Source organism: Squalius cephalus, assembly GCF_949319135.1.
Source record: "Squalius cephalus genome assembly, chromosome: 4".
In the NCBI taxonomy this organism is placed as follows: Eukaryota; Metazoa; Chordata; class Actinopteri; order Cypriniformes; family Leuciscidae; genus Squalius; species Squalius cephalus.
The window spans coordinates 5,062,637-5,078,733 of record NC_137125.1 but is presented as its reverse complement, the minus strand read 5'-3'; positions in this window follow the sequence as shown (position 1 = coordinate 5,078,733).

Here is a 16,097-nt window from a genome sequence, read left to right as displayed (position 1 = left end):
GTTAGATAAACACAAGACGAATTATTCTCACTAGACTGACAGCGGCGAACGTTAGAGCGTCAGAAGCACAAGCCGAGGCAATGCTGTTCTCGGCGGGGTACATGAGCGCTGAGCGCCCGGTGATCCCTGGATCTCACAACTCCGAAACCGTAAGATAACATTTTTAAAATGGCGCTCTCTTTATAAATAAACCACAGATTTGAGCTTTAAACAACTACATTGTCGACTGAAAAACTCTTAAAACTACATTTCGTGACACAGTAACAGTAGTATTTTTAAATTTCGCAGCCTTTCTCCTCTGAAAAAATGTGAAAGAAGGGTAGGCTGTCCAAATTCACAAACACCGACTTCCGGGTTTTGCGGTCGTCGGAGGACCCCTCCTCCTTCAACCGGGTTGGAAGGATCCTAAGGAGGATTCAGACCCTGAATTTGGACACAGCCATAGGGATTGTCAAAGTTTTTTTGTTTTTTTCCCGTCATCTAACTGAATTTTTCGTCAACGATACCAGGGACACCGAAACACCGGGGAACATGAAATTTGGTGGGCATGTAGCCCCACTAGACTTTTACGGAAAAATTTTGTTTGGTCCCCGGGGGCCACTCCCCCCCTGCACTGGGCCCCCCGAAACCCCAAAAAATGCAATTTTTCCTAAATAACTACCTGAACCGTGGCACCGAGGATGAAGAAATTTTTATGGTATGTTGGTCTTAAGGGCCCACATCAACCTAGCCCATAATCACTCATTTGTGTGCAATATTATTCTGCTTTAATCACCCCTATCTTCAGTTGAGATGTTCAGAACTGCACCATATTTCATGTGTATGATTAACTTGACATCCTCTGGGGGTATGCTAAGTTTCGTAGAAACTGCACAGACACTGACATCCACACGCACAGACACACACCCATACACACACATACAAATCCACATGCACAGACACACACACGCGCACACACATGTATGCACGCATACATACACGCACAGACACACACACACACACACACACACATACACATACACACAGACAGGCATGCACATACTACTACTTTTTTTAGGTATATACATAAACATGCAATACAGCCAAATTGCTCCACGTCATTTATTTTTGTGGAAAGCCAGTGCAGGCCTGAGCGGCGGTCATATTTTGTACCGCCATGCGGTACATCTAGTTGTAGCAGAGTTTGTGCTGAATACAGTGTAATTAGACTTTAGCCATGAAAATGTCACAAGTAACAGAAATAAGCACAAATGTCAGAGCATGTCAGAACACCTCCAGGGCCAGAAAACAGCTCAGACCTCAGAGGGTTAAAGCAGGTGAGAGTTTGGCCAGAGGGAGCTCGGCTTTGAATGCACTGACTGGTCTGTCTTCAGAGATGCTGCTACCAAAGGCCATATCACAGACATCGAGGAGTATGCTGATGTTGTATCAGGATACATACTCAAGTGCATGGATGATGTCTGTGTCACAAAAAACATTATAGTCCGGGCGAACCAGAAACCATGATGACGACAGAGGTCCAAGCCCTGCTTAAAGCCCGGAACTCTGCCTTCAAATCTGGAGATGTCACTGATCTCAGGTCTGCAAGAGCCAATCTGAACAAAGCAATCAGATCGGCAAAGAGGGCACATGTACAAAAAATCCAGGGTCACTTTGATGATCACAGAGACACCAGGAAACTGTGGCAGGGAATCCAGGCTGTCACGGACTATAGGACTGCCCCCCAGTACTGTGACAACAGCATGGATTTCCTCAACAGCCTCAACAATTACTTCGGTAGGTTTGAAGCACAGAATACCACACCAGCGAGGAAAACCATCCTACAGGAAGGAGACCAGGTGCTCAGACTGGATCCAGCAGATGTCCACCGGGTACCGAAGAAAATTGACCCGTGGAAAGCTGCTGGTCCAGACATGATACCGGGCTGCTTGCTTAGGGAGTGTGCATTCCAACTGTCTCAGGTCCTCACGGACATATTCAACATCTCCCTGAGTCAAGCTGTTGTGCCTTCATGCTACAAAACCTCAGCCATCATTCCAGTTCCAAAGAAACACACCATCAATATTCTGAATGACTACCGGCCCGTAGCACTCACTTCCATAATAATGAAGTGCTTCGAGAGACTAGTAAAGGACCACATCTCATCTGTCCTCCCCCCTTCACTGGACCCATTTCAGTTGCCTACCGCCCAAACCGCTCTACTGGGGATGCCATATCCACTACACTACACTTTAGCTTGGAACATTTGGAGAACAAGAACTCTCTTGTGCGGATGCTGTTTGTTGATTTTAGCTCGGCATTTAACACCATAATCCCCCAGCATCTGGTCAACAAGCTGGGCTCAGACGCACTGGGCATAAGTTCTCCTCTGTGTAACTGGATATTGGATTTTCTCACAGACAGGCCTCAGTTTGTGCGAGTAGGCAATAACACATCCACCATCATCTCACTGAGCACTGGCTCCCCGCAGGGATGTGTTCTTAGCCCTCTTCTCTTCACACTGATGACTCATGACTGGTGTGCAAAGTCCAGCACCAATCACATCATTAAGTACGCGGACGACACAAAAGTGGTGGGTCTGATCCAGGACGGAGATGAGAGGGCATATAGGGAGGAGGTGAGACTTTTTGCAGACTGGTGCAGGACAAACAACTTAGTCCTGAACGTCGAGAAAACCAAGGAGATGGTGATTGACTTCAGGAGAAATCAGCCTGTGCACGCACTGATCTACATCAATGGAACTGCTGTGGAGATCGTAAAAAACACAAAGTTCCTGGGGGTTCATGTGGCTGACAACCTGTCCTGGGATCTGCACATATTTTCATAATAATAGATTATATTTATAATGTAATGTTAATCTTTATAGACCATCATTGTGCAGAATATGATCAAATAGTATATTTTCTGTCTGATTTTTTTATCTGATGCCAAATTAGATCACAGAAGAATATTTAAAACACTTCACTTGCGTTTTAAGTAAGTTTGGAGCACAAACATTGTTTTAATCTCATAAATTGTCATGTATTGATGGTGTGCTAAGCTAACATGCTAGCTAGCTCTACGTGCTTCTATCTTGAAAAAAATGTAACTAAATACAGAGTTTTAGACTTATCATCTTCATATTTTAAATATAATATGGTCAGACATGTGGCTTTAGCTGTAGTGCATTTCTAGATTGCTACAGTGTCAACTTCAATTTTATTTTCATGAAGATGTTTCATAAAAATAAATTTCTAATAACTTTACAAAACTTTAAAGCTATTTATAACAATTTTTTTCATTATGACAATAATTAATTCTACATTTACAATAAACTGCCAGGTCTCAGCTTTCAAATGAGATCATACTTGTGCTTTTAGTACAAAGGGTTCATGAACTGTATCTGTTTCAGTTTGGGTATGTCATTTCTGGGGATTTTTCAAAAGTGGGGTTGCAGCTTAACAGGTTAAAATAGATAAATATTGAATAGTTTTAAAAGCATAATTAAATACTATAATGTTAACAGGTTTAAAGGCATATTTAATATAGTAATTAAAAGATTTATACAATAAAAGCTCATGAATTTCATTTCATGTTGACAGTCACTTTGGAGTGTGGATGAAGAGGGCACAGCAAATGCTCATGCTGATGATGAGGGGATGGCATCTAAAGAAGATGATGAAGACGCTGTGGATGAAGGAGAGCAATTCATGGAAGGAGTGAGCAGTCAAGGTCAGTAGTATTACCCATTGTTATCCAGTGAAGCACACTGTGTTGTCTGAACTTCTGTGTAGGAATTATGGAATGTGCTTAACTATGAGTAATTTTTTTTTGTTTTTATTGTTTATTTATTTGAAGGTCAGCATCCTCCAACCAGGAATCCAAGGCCGTCTTGTCCACTGGCTGGCCTTCTTGGTGAACGATACGGTGGTGCAGCACGAACCAAGAAAAATACCCAAGAGGACGAGGCCAAGGAGCAGATGACCCGCTACAAGGAGGCAGATCTCCTGGAAGTGAAAGAAGATCCACTGGTCTGGTGGAAGGAGCACCAGTATCAGTATCCACTCTTGTCACAACTTGCTAAAAGGTACGTCTGTATCCCTGGCACTAGTGTTTCCTCTGAGAGGGTCTTTTCCACCACCGGAGATATCATCACTGCTCAGAGAAGTGCACTTCTCCCAGAGCATGTGGATCAAATTATTTTCCTGAACAAAAATCTGAAGACAATGTAGATCACTTGGTCTGCAGTTATGTGGAGAGGAGAGTTTTTTTAGTGTTCACTTAAGGCTTTAAGCTACTTTGCTAAGATGGGTACAATTTTTTTCAACTTGAATTATTGTCTGGCTGCCATGGTTTATTTTTTCTGCTGGCTAGACTGGCTACCTCACATACGTGTAGGCTTACAGGCCTTAAAATACTCTGCTAAGTTTTAAGTTAAATGTTCTTAGTGACTTGAATTATTTGATGTTTTGGAGAAGCCATGGTACTACTATGTTTACTTACATGGCAGCTAGACTGGCTACCTCATGTTCATTGTCAAGCTAAAAAAATTTAAAAGAAACAGGCCACTTGCACTTTAACTCTCCATTGTTAATTGCAAATAGCAATGTTGCACTTTATTTACTTTTCAAAGGCTTGTAAGCTACAGTTTGCACTGTTTCAATAAATGGAACTAATTTTCTCAACACATTTTTGATTAATTTTGTCCAGCATTTATTTTGCAAGCTGTCTGATTGTTTTTTGAGTTTATTTCAATTAATTCAATCCAAGTAAATGAAACACTCACAAGATGTCACCAAAATCACTCTGTCCCCTTTAAATCTATCAGAAAATTATGTAAGCGTATTGAATTATATAGAATCGAATTAAATTATATCGAATCATATCGTTGGCTAAATATCGTGATATATATCGTATCGTGAGCTGAATATCGTGTATCGTATCGTATCGTGAGATTAGTGTATCGCTACAGCCCTATTTAGTATGGTTTGTTTTGATTGTTGTAGAAGGACTTGCTTGTTCTGAAGGATGATGGTCCATGAGAAGAAGAAAATGTGAGGAAATTTAAAAAAGTTCCTTGATGCATGAAGCTCTTCAACTCATCCTATGACATTCACCTTTATTGTACATGGACTCTGTTATTGAGACAGCAAGTATGTGGATTAAGACTGATCGTTTTCTGGAGGATATACTGGATATTATGGGACTTTGAGGAATTCAGATAAGACTTTATTCTCTCTATTATCCTCACTTGTATCATCCATGGACATTGATTGGTCTTGAACTCTATATACATTTTTTTGGTGTTGTGATTTGGGGTGAACAATTGTGATGGAAGGTTGAACTGAATTGATTGGCGTGAATGTGTTTTTGCTACTAAATATAAACTACTAAGATTTTGCATTTAATGAAAGTCTTTGGTTTGTTTTTATGCTGTGTTAAATGGATTGTTATTGCAGTAGGTTTCCTTTATAAAAAAAAGTTGTATTACTGGTTTTGGGATTAGTTAAATCTAGAACGGTTATAAGCATATCACTTAGCAGAGAAAAAGAAACTAACAAGGATTCCCTCAGTAGCAGTAACCATGAAGGCAATCAAAACATTCTAGCTAGTGGCAGTGATGAGGAAGGACAGCCTAATTTTCATTAATCAAGAACGAAAGCTGGAGGTTTAGTTAAGTTTTGTTTAGTTTTAGTCCTGACCCGTCGTAGTTCTGACCGTAAACTATGCCGACCCGCGATCCGGCGGCGTTATTCCCATGACCCGCCGGGCAGCGTGTGGACTGTTGCTACTAATACCTCTTGTTCAGCTACAACATTATTGTTTGGGTTATTTAGGTAAGCACATTTTCTCAAAGAATGAGTGGATTTGAGACGATTTGAATGATGTGTTTTATTATTTTTATAGTTCCAATTTTATTTATTTCTATTTATTAAAACGTATTTATTTACTGTATGTTGTTATTGCATCCACAGCAGTCGCAGGTAACGGCATTGATGTCGACAAATGGGATTATTTTGCAAGAGACTGCCATCATCTGGGAATCCATCCCTACAATTAGGAGGTGAACTTTCACCGGCTTTCAATGAGGCTGAGAACCTAATGGTCGATCTGTTGGACAACATCGCTACACAAGTGCAGCAGTCGGACAGTGGAGCTCACTGACTGAAGAAGAGCATACCAAGCAGGCTCTGGAGCTCACCGAGGAGCTGAGCAGAGGGACGCTGTGTCAGATTGTGACATTTTTGAGCTAATGAAGCAGATGATGGTGACATGGATATCGGTGTGGAATAAATATAAATATTTAATATTGAAAGTGCAAAGATTTTTAAATGTCTTAAAACATGAAAATGCAATTAGTAAAAATACATTGAGAGTGTACTGGAATGGTGATATATAAAGTTCCCAGTCCAAAAGCACAAATATGTCATGAGAACATGCAAATAGCACACAAAAACTACATATATCATGTCCAAAGCTACGCCTGTAATTTCTCAGAGGTAGAAATGACATTTTAACAGTTTTTCTGCAATATTAGCACTCCCTCATGTCAGGCTTAGCTACTTTTGGACTTATGTTGTTTACTCGTAATAAACATAAATACATTATTTTCATATTTGTTGTACATAATTCAACCGAACTACAGCCAAGGTGGAAATGACGCTGAATAAAAATACTGTATAAAAGCTTGAGTTACCTTGATTTATTTTCTTGTGCTGAAGAGCACATGTGCCTGAAGTTTCATCTTCAACTAATACATCCTTTTCACTATTATTTCCATGATTACAAAGTAAATAAAATATTTAAGGTGGATCTATTAAAATGGATTTTGTTGAAGGAGGTGGAAATGACGTAAAACCTGGGGACAGACTTAATTCATTCCAAAAATAGTTTAAAATTATGATATACATATGGAATTTCGATGGTATGATATTATTTTATTTGTCCTTAAGACAAACATGTTAAACAATATTTTTAATTTTATCCTTTTTTCTTTTTTTTACAAGTTTTATTATTGCACAGATAGTAACAATACAGTCGAGGAAACAGTCAAGGAAACATCATCTGCACGTTTTCCTTTTTTTATCCCCACATCTAACTCAGAGAAGAACTAGACAAACACCCCCACCCTCCACCCACATAAACCCCTCAGGAGGATTAACAAACACTGCAATATCTATAATAATAACAATAATACATTAACCCTCTGGGATCTGAGGGGTTTTCTGGGCCCTGGAGATGTTCTGACATGCTCTGACATTTGTGCTTTTTTCAGTTATTTATAAACATGTTAATAGCAAAGGTGTAAATTCACTCTATATAGCACAAACATGGCTACCATAATAAGTGATCAACATGCATGTATATGTTTGAATTTTTAAGAGAATAATGTTTAAAAATAAAAATGAAAGTTGCTGAAATAAGACCTCAAAACATACTAAATATGTGTCAACAAGACTTTTGAGTTTTGAATGTTGTCGCTTCGAGTTCTGGCTTCAAAATGACGTGAAAATCATCCTGCCTAATCGTTCACATAACACAATACATTGATTTAAACTTTGTAAAACAGTTTTTTTGTCAGAAGAGGTTTATGCATGGTAGTGGTAATGGCCTATCTATATTAATGAGATTCAGACCAGGGGTGTGACATAGACACTCCCCCAATGGCTAATGGGCCATCAAGTGAAGCAGCCTGAACAAAGAAGTAGAGGAGATTCAAAGGTTTTGTTTTTCAATCTGTTTTATTGTAATTCCTCTATGTGGAGGAACTAAATGTTCTAAATTTACTCTAAGCAAATCAAATGTGAGCAAAATAAAAAAATAATCAATCTGCTATAAACAAAGCAATTGTGAGCGATAAACAAAAGTAAAGGCAGGTATCAGGTAGATCGCACGAATTTAGTGACGCACGCAATAAACGGATCGTTCGCGAACGACACATCACTAAATCATTTACACAGTCTGTATTCACAAACATCTGTGCATAAGGCAGCATGATAAATACTGTCATAAGCCAACCAAAACCAGAACCTTTGTATAAAAATATAATGTATTTAGACAGTCTCACATTTTACCGGAGGCTGAAATATATTTTCACTTAACCACATTATATAACCTATAAGCAGATATTCGCAAACAATCTACATTACGCATAAGGCAGTATTTTAGCATGAATCAGTGTCATAAGCTAATCAAAACTGAGTGAAATATATTTAATATACAAATATGTTTAAAGAGCAATATCACATTTAAAAAAGTTTACACTTGAGCATATAAGTTACACGAATGTTAGGGATATTGTAAGGCAATCGTTCCTGTAAGTTGTCAAAAGCTAGCCAAAACTAGGGAAAATATAGTCTGAAAATTCAGAAATTAAATATATATAAAGTTCTATATTATCAGAAAAGGAATTATATAACAGTAAACAACTTACTCCGAACTTGTATCCTCGGCGGGATCAATTCGCTCTTGAAAATGCTGCCGTTCGTCGTCTGAGTTACAATCTTCCTCTGAGGAAAAGGTGAATTCTTCCTCGCTGTCCAGAATCATCTGAAGGGCATCTTTACCAAAGAAACGAGCCATCCTCTCTAAACGCGATGAACTATCAGTGAATCTGGGGCCCGTTCTTCGTACGTTGCTTATTACATCCGAGATCAAATGACACATCCAAGATGATATAATCGTGCGAATCATGATCTGGCTAACTCAGTTCTTCGAACACACTTGCCGGATATGATTAGTATAGCTGGATTGAGTTATCTGAGATAATTGCGCGTTCATGCACTGGTTAAAAGGGGATATGTATCGATAGTAGAAACATTGATCAGCAACGCTGCTATTGGCTGCTGCTCAGCGTTGTCATAGAGCGTGCACAATTTTTCTCCTCAGCAGAGCAAGAACTAATAGTCCAAGTTTATTCGGAATTTTAATGTTTAATCAAAACGCCAGGGAACACCTCAAAGTCTGCAAAAGCAAGGAGAGAGGACATTTTCTAACTTTCCAAAGGAAAGAAAGTAAGACTTTGTAATGTCCATTTGTTTCCATTGCACTGGACAGTGAATAAACCCTCTCAGATAACATAGTCATATGGAGGAACTAGCCTACCTGCAAGTGCATAAATAACTTTACTTAATTTATACTTGTATGCTTTACAGCTGCAATATAAGTTGCAGGATTCCACATCTACAGAAAGGCCTACAGAAGAGTCTGCACAGACAGAGGAGACATAGGTCTACAGGTGGGCAGTGAATAGCCAACTTTTCCTTTTTATTTGTTGCATGAGGCATGTGTCTAATATCTCTTGTTTCAGGCACTTGACCACTGGCTTTTCTTTACAAAGAACAATTGAAATAAAACTCAAGGAACTAAGCATATTTGTCTTTTAAACATTTAATGAAAAGTTTTTTTTTTTTATTCCCAAGCTTGATTCCCAAGCAACGGAATTGTAAGTGTCTTGTGTACGTGTCTTGTGATGCAAGTCAAAGTGAGTCAAGTTGTGAGATTTTTGAAAACTTGTATAAACAAAGTATGAATAAAGTGTTCGAATAGGCAAAAAATTAGAGAGTCACACTTAGTAGGGAGACGTGCATCCCAGCAGGAGTTCCACGTCACAACAGTATCAGGTGAGTGTCTCCAGGCTGAACTGTAAACAGAAAAGACTGACATTAGTGATGTGCAGACACAAATGCAAGTGTGAACCAAGTGTTTGAGAAAAAAAAAAAAGTAAAACCTAACAAAGGGAGACGTGCATCCCAACAGGAGTTCCACGTCACAACAGTAACAGGTGAGTGTCTCCAGGCTGAACTGTAAACAGAAAAGACTGATATTAGTGATGTGCAGACACAAATGCAAGTGTGAACCAAGTGTTTGAGAAAAAAAAAAAGTAAAACCTACCAAAGGGAGACGTGCATCCCAGCGGGAGTTCCACGTCACAACAGTATCAGGTGCGTGTCTCCAGGCTGAACTGTAAACAGAAAAGACTGACATTAGTGATGTGCATAAAAAAAGTATTAAAGTATTTTAATTTTCAAAGAAGTAAACACTTACTTATGAGAGTCGTTGTCTCTTGCTCCGAAATGCCCGGATTGTTCTTGCAGGCCTCCCTTGCTCCTCACGTGCCTTGAGGTAAGCCTGGTAGGCTTGTGCATGGCTCAGACCTGGGTTAGCCATAACTAACTTAAGTTCTTCATCCGACCACATGGTTTTCGAATTGGCTGGCACAGTCTTTGTTTTGACTCTTTCAATGACCTGCTCCTCCATTTCCACTTCTTCCTGGTCCTCTTGTTCAGGTAGTTGGGGAGATACTGGACGCTTTGGAGGTTCCTTAGAGGTGGAGGCTTTGGGCTTTACTGGCTGCCATGGAGGCATCTTGTGGGGAATGGACTGGTGCAGCCGGTTGAGGGTGGGTGTGTGGACAAGAATTAACGAAGACATTATGTTTAGTTTTTGCAGTTGGCTCTGGCTCAGGGTCATATCTTGAAGTAGGGATCTTAAACATGTGAATGACACAAAATCGCCATTTTGTATCAGCCCTGCGCAACTAACCAGGGTGAGGGTGTTTATTTTTTTCACTCGCTCCAGGGTCTTTGGGAGTCGATTTATTACCGCTTCCATCCAGGGCATCCCATTCTCCTTGTACCTCTGGAGGTTGGTGGAGTAGCACAGGCCCCGCTTTTCTATTTCTGCGCATACATCTCCAAGAAGTGCAGCTGCCTCTGCCGCATTTGATGGTGCCTCAGTTGATTTATATAGTTCAATGTAATCTTTCCGATCTCGCTTTGGGATGTCTTTGTTCATCCCAGAAAGTAAACGCTGGGAAGAACTTCAATTCCTTGGTACCTAACTCCAGACATGAGTAAACATCATGTCCTGCCGCCCTTGCCATCTCCTTTGCCCTTCCAAAGGTCATAGGATATTCGAAGCCTTTCCTCTCTGAAAGGTCCCGGCACAGCTGTTCGACTGTCCAGAACCTGACCAACTTCGACAGCAGAGGAGGAGCGTCACCTTTCAGGCTTTGGATAGAGATTCCCTCGTTTATGTCATGCAGGTCAGACAGGATGACCCGCACGAGTGCCTCTCCGATGACAGCCGGTCCAGCCTCAAGCATGTCAGTGAAGGGAAATATGCGTTCTATTCTTGTCCTTTGTATTGGGTCACTGATCCAGATCTTGATCGGTGGTGGAGACTCCCTGACGCTGGCACTGCCGACAGGGGAAAGTCCCAGGAAACCTCTTCTTTTCGTAAGGCTTTTTGGATCTGTGGAAAGGGTCCCGAGGCTGATGGCGTAAGTCCTAGATGGAGGATAGAACAGCCTTCCAAAGAACAGCTCCTCAAGGGCAAGCTCCATTTGGAAAGCTATCCAGCTGTTCTTGTATCCCCCTTAACTGTGTGAATTCCTTAACAGGCCTTCAAGGGTGCTGGTCAGGTATGTGGCAACAGGTTTCACCACATGTCGCAGGCCCAACCCATGGGAATTGTCCTTGAAAGGGAGGACCATTGGCATCTGCTCCAGCAGTGTGTGAAGAGCTGGTGGGTAAAAAAGTCCCTTCCCTCTAGACGTACTGGGATATTTTCATTCAACAGGAAAACTGCCTCAATTCTAGCATGGGTTCGGCAATGTGATTTCCTAGAAAGCATCAAGGAGATTTTTTGCATTTTCTACATCTGCATAATGGTGCCTATCCCCATAGAGAAATTCAAGTTCCTCTTCGGTGTGCTCATCATCAATGAGTGTGTTCTCTGCAATGATAATGGTTGGCCGATAAAAAGAACAGGAACCTACAGAAATACCCCAAAATAGAGATCACTAGTGTCAGACAGAAGTATAAGAAAATGTTCCAAGAGAAGTCAAAGTCCATTGAAAAGTTACAAAATTGGGACTGAAATGCTGGGAAAAAATAGCCAAAAAAGTGCAAAAAAAAAAAAAAAAAAAAAAAAATCTCCAAAATGTGTGAAATATGGAGAAAAAAAAGACAGAATCATGACCGAAAAAGCAGGTAAGACCATCTCGGAGATGTTCAGATATGTTGAGAATGGCCTAGTATCTCCAGAACTTCATGGAAGTCAGATACCAGTAACATGGTATGTGACAAATGGTTTACTACAATGAAAATTATCTCTAAGAGTCCACAATTATACATGATTTGCTTACACTTTATTTAAATTAGCATACTTGACTTGGTTTTTGTTTGTCAGCCGTCATTTGACCCTTTTTATGTTTTTTTTTTTTTTACATCATAATAATACATGAAATACCTGTAAAATAATTTTTTATTATTTATTTAATTTAGGATGTATTACCGACACTTTTTGGTTTTATACTTGTTTTTGTTGCGTTCTGGTTGTGAAAAGTTGTTGGGTAATTTAGAGTGAGGCACAGCCAATGTCAATAATTAACTACTGATCTTGGCACAGCGGCCCAAAATGTAAAAATGTAAAACTACTCACTCATTTGAGTTGCATTATCCGGGTTTTTTGTTGTTTTTTCGGCAAATGAATCCACGCTCTCACTGGTGTTTAATTCACGACTTTGTGCATTCTCGATTGACAGCTGCATTGTTGCTCTCATCCAAAGACATGTAACTACTAATATTAGCTGACAAAACTTCTCTCTCACCTTCGACATCAGTGTCATTCGCACTAGGTCGACCCAAAAAAAAAAAAAACTGTCTATTTTGGGTAGTTTTTGTGTCTCAACAAACTTCTTCAACTTTCACTTTTCTCTTTAAGGCTTTTATGGTTATATTTTCCCATTCTTTAATATTCATTTGGCTAGCGACATATACCTGCGTAGCAGCCGCGGGGTGCCAAAAAAAGAAAAAGAAACGCATTCAAGAAATAATACAGAAATTATACATTACGGACAAATTCATTAAACTACTACACATGACATGCATTCAAAAATATATTTACTGTGGCCACAACTTAAAAATTAATTCCCTCGTTTTAATTAAACGTTCCCCAAGGGGCGGGCCCCCTATCGGCCCAGGCCCATTTGCACGTGCACTGATGACCCTTATACTGTATGTTTATCATACTGTACACCCGTCTGTGGTTTTGGGAGATATTTTGTGAATTTTTGGACGCGATATGCTTTATTATAAACACGTGCCGGGCCTGTGCTACATCAAAACTACTAAATTTTTTTTAGTTTTAGTGCTACTAAAAACTCACCCAAATCTAAATTGTATTCTTTTGCTGCTTTGATGTGCGTTGTGGGTCGGTTCTTGGAGACAATCTTTTGAAGGTTTTGCCGATCGATCGTCGTCTGAGGATTTTCGCCAGGCCCCTCAGGTGAAAAATAATGTCTACAATGTGTCAATGATGACACGAAGTACAGTAAATGAGCACGTTTAAACTATCGGAAAAATCGGGTGCTCATGAATCGTCCCAACACCTCATGAAAAGGGCCTGTCCCGAAGCAGGATCGTGCCGATGTTTGACTGACCAACACGGAGAAATTTCCGTCAAAATTTCACAGAAAGAAAAAAACAGTAGCCTACTGACTTCCGTCATCATATGCGATGCTATTTACTGCAAACCTTCATTAATTCATACACTGTTCTATGAATGTATTTTACAAAAAAACATGCGATCTTCATTTCTATAATGTTATTATATTGTAGTTACAACCAATAACTTTAGTAAGTCAGACTTATTTCTGTCAAATAAATATTAACATAGTTATTAATAGCAGTTCTGTTTTGTCCTTTATAAATTGCAAGTTATGAAACAGTTAGTAACCTACATCTCTCTCTCTCTCTCTCTCTCTCTCTCTATATATATATATATATATATATATATATATATATATTATTATCATTAATATTATTTTTATTTTTAGGTCTTCTCTTTGGCTCTCAACGAAGGCGGTCGCATTTTCTTACCCTCCTCTCCCTTATCTCTCCTGCTTTGCTGCTCTCGTCTCATCTACTGTCTTGTACTTTGAGATACTCTCTCCGCACTGCTCTCCAAACTAAGAAATTATGGATATGATCAACTGGTCTCTCAACGCAATTGACACCATCTTCTCGACGAGAAGCTTGGGTTCGGGGGAACCTGACTGCCCTGCCGGAACGTTCGCAGCTGGCTACACGATGGACACGTGGGAGAGGTAGCGGGTCGTGTGTCTGGCGGCTCTTTCCGTGGAGGACATTGAAGATATCTACCTATTCGGAACCATGATAACAGGTTTTCTGCTGTTTGGATTAGGCATTGCCCTGGTTTATCGAGGAATTAAGAAGACGGTGACAGCTGTCCAAAACCCCAAAAGGCTGCCCGTCATGATTGAAGCAGTGGGCAGAGCTGTCAGCACTCAGACTGTGACTTTGGTGATATTGATAACATCTTGGAGAAGCTTACAGCTTTGCAAAGGCAAATGGATCGTTTCGGAGACCTAAATGGACCAGGAGCTGTGTAAATTGGAATGCGGCTACTCGTCCCAAGACCAAACAACCCCAATCTTATCTGCTTTTGGCCCCCCTCAACCAGCAATGGCCTTGGCCGAGGCTGCTGCTGCAACAACAACTCCTCCAGTAGAGCACTGCTGTGCGACGTTCTTGCGTTCCTTCCCCCACTCCCCATGGACACCTGCGGATTGTTGACTCTGGGACCTGATCAAGGTTGACTCCATGGCAACTGCTGTGTATCGCTATGACATCCTGCGGACTGAGGCATCTAGATTAGGATGTCAGGCGTAGCGACTCTCCAGGCCTACACATACACGAACTCTTACATATACACATATGCAATCACCCTCCCCTCCCCCCATCCCTCGCCTTCAACGCTTTATACCCCCAGTCTGACAGGCGGGTCTGACCAGCGCCGTAATTGGCTGCAGGATCGGATGGCTGCTTGCCACTGCTGGGTTACCTCCATTCCCCACTACCCTCCCCTGTTGCAAGTCTTGTGTGTTCATGTTGTGTACTGATTATGTGCTAATGTTGCTGAGGTGTTTTTTACTGTTCCCAAACTGTACTCCTTACAGGAGCATAGTCTGGGGGTTGCCTTTTTTCTCCTCACCTCTCCTCATGTTATGCTGTATTTTTTCTCCTCAAACGAATTTCCCCATTGTGGGACAATAAAGGTTTTCTATTCTATTCTATTCTATTCTATTCTATTCTAAATCCCTCCCAAACAACGAAAGCCATGTGCCATCCACAGAAGAATGAGCCAGAGGTTGAAAGCACAAAGGTGACTATGTACAATATTTTTTATACATTTTTTTTATTCATTATTTTAAGTATCATGTCAGGTCATGTACAATATTTTTTATAATATTTTAAAATATTTATTTATTTAATTAATTGTGATGGTTAATAAACAATAACTATTAATAAACTATTAAAATGTACATCTTGTTCATCTTATTATTCAGACACATGTGATTTCACATTGATTAATGTTATAATTCACGAGAACTAGTTTAACTTTATTATAAGTTTTTAATTCATGTTGCAAGTGTGAGTGGATACATTACCAGTTTTAAATGGTGTGTAAAATAATGGAAATGTGGGAATATTTTTTTTTTAATTAATTAATTAATTTATTTATTTTTGGGTTGATTACGAGCGTGTGCTTCACTTCAGTAAGTGAGGTTTTGCATAAAGTTTTTCTTCTCTTTGTGTTTCAGGGATTGATGAGTGCCGGCGCCACCCTGTGGAAAATGAAAGTCACTGCACTTTTTTCATCTATCAGCACCTAGTAAGGTGTCCTCTCACTCACTCACTCACTCTCTCACATACACACCTGAGACAATGGAGTGACAGAGGGTTTTTTTTCACACTTTTAATATTTTCATAAATATGATAATGTAGACACATGTATGTTGGGGAAAAAAAAGTTTCTTCCTCCCACAAAATAATGCTCCATCTCTCCAGAAACCGGCTGCGAAAGATAAAATAGAGTGTGAGCGCAAACACGTACACAAAAGAATGAGAACAAGAGAGCAATGTAGTTCGATGAATACATACTTTGAGCATTTTTGATGTGTCCAGGCAGGGTTTCCTTCTCTTAAGGGCATCCGTCCTTCACACTGTGAGAGATAAAGAGACAAGTGTCATTTCCTATGAACATTGAAACAAATGCTAGCAAGTGAAGAATAAAATGAATTGAACACG